This window comes from Vulpes vulpes, chromosome X (genome assembly GCF_048418805.1).
Source record: "Vulpes vulpes isolate BD-2025 chromosome X, VulVul3, whole genome shotgun sequence".
Taxonomy (NCBI): Eukaryota; Metazoa; Chordata; class Mammalia; order Carnivora; family Canidae; genus Vulpes; species Vulpes vulpes.
In genome coordinates this window covers 22,368,834-22,370,759 of record NC_132796.1, presented here as the reverse complement: position 1 = coordinate 22,370,759, position 1,926 = coordinate 22,368,834, and the positions used below count along the sequence as shown (strand labels likewise).

Below are 1,926 nucleotides of genomic sequence, written 5' to 3'. Positions count from 1 at the left end.
CTGCTTTCTTCTTCACTTCTTTGGGATACTGGGAGCAACTTGTCTGTTGATTTAAAAAAACAAAACAAAACAAAACAAAACCTTCTCTTCTTATGTAAGTCTTTCCAAGGCATGCACTGGTACAACACAAACTTCTCCTGTCCAGGTGCAACTAGCCTAGCATCCAGACATCATGCAGAATACCTCAGTAATAGCAGTACACTGCACCTGCTCCCACCACAGGGCTGCTCCTTTGTGTATGATATTTGGAGCATCTGGAGGAGTATGAATGGTATAGGGAAGAGGACGGGGGAGGAAGCAGTGTGAGTACCTGGCTGGGAGAAGAGGATGTCAGTTGAAGTTGTGCAGGGCAAGCCTGAACGTGTCATGTGCAAACTCAAACATCTTTGATGTTCTTTAATTAGTAACAGCTGGTGGAATCCCATTATGGGGTCTTTATCGGCCTTGAGCTGACTCACAATCCTGGTGATTGATGCAGCTATCTAGCATGGGCTGCTGATAGTGTGCCATGATGCTGTGCTAGATTTTCTGGAACAGAAGGCTAGACAATTTCTCCACAATGTTAGCTTTCCCCTGGAATCACTGTCCTTCCCACCTAAGGCATGATGCATCAAGATAAATGGCACCTAGTTGCATTCTATCATTTATTAAGTAACTGGTTATAATGTTGAATGAAGCTGGGTCCATTTTGCTCCCAAATTGGCTTGTTTCCCATTCTGGAGCATCACCTGACCTCACTGAAACCTGACAAGCCTGCATGATGTCTGCAGTGGCAGTGGCAGCCCAGCATGATCTGTTGCAGTAAGAATCTTAAATATTGATTTTACTGTAGTTAAAATAACTTCTGACAGAAAATTGAAAAGAAATCTATTTTAAATCAAGCAAGCTTGTAAATAATTACAGGGATGTATATAAATCCCCATTGCTATTAAAATGTGACACAATTTTTTACTAAGATGTGTGTTTAATGGTCCTTCAAATGATTTCCTGAATTGAGGACCTTTTCTGACTTTTTATGATGGCATACCAAATTTTTCAAGTTTAAGGTTTTAGTTCTGTAAATTTTTTTCTCCATCAGATTTTACACTGTACAGGTTTTTTTGTTTTTGTTCTTCTTTTGGTTTTGGTTTTCTTTGTGGTTGTTTTGTACTCAGCATATCTTAAAGAATAAATAGAAGAAATGATAATATGGAAGATTCAAATCCAAAACTACAGGTATTAAAATAAATATAAACAGACTAAATACTCCATTTCAAAAGTTACAGATCGTCAGAAAAACATACATATAATCTTAAAAGTGAGCTGCATGGCTATGCAAAAGAATGGGAAAAAATGTACAATGTGACAGTTAAGCAGAGAAAAGTTTTTTGTTTTTTTTTTTAAGATTTTATTCACGAGAGACAGAGAAAGAGAGAGAGACAGAGACACAGGCTCCATACAGGGAGCCCGACGTGGGACTCGATCCTGGGTCTCCAGGATCAGGCCCTGGGCCGAAGGCAGCGCTAAACCACTGAGCCACCCGGGCTGCCTGAAAAATTGGTCTTTAATTCTTAAATTGAACAAGGTAGATTTAAGAGAAGAAAGTAATACTAGGAAAAAAATAGGCTTATTTCAATATAATAAGAGGCTAAATCCAAGAGAAAGATCTAACATCCAAACCTTATATTGAGATAATAATATAGCTTCACTTGACAATGCAGGAAGTGACAGAACTAGGAGACGCAGACAAATAATCACAGTATGAGAATTTAACTCACTTATCTCTGAAACTAATAGAAGAATGGGAAAAAACAAAAAACAGCAGTTCTTACTATCTGGGTAACTCTTCTTCAGATCTTGTCCCTTTGGATTCTGCCTTCAAACAAATGTCTTTGATAATTTTTCCAGCTTTCCTCAGCAGAATGGTTATGCTGAAAAAGACTATTC

At 38.3% G+C, this 1,926-nt stretch overlaps 1 pseudogene; it reads right to left on the bottom strand.

Moving 5' to 3' along the window:
- Positions 1–330: 330 nt before the first annotated feature.
- On the bottom strand, positions 331–715 carry LOC112919035 (nuclear transport factor 2 pseudogene; annotated as a pseudogene).
- Between the last annotated feature and the right edge of the window lie 1,211 nt (positions 716–1,926).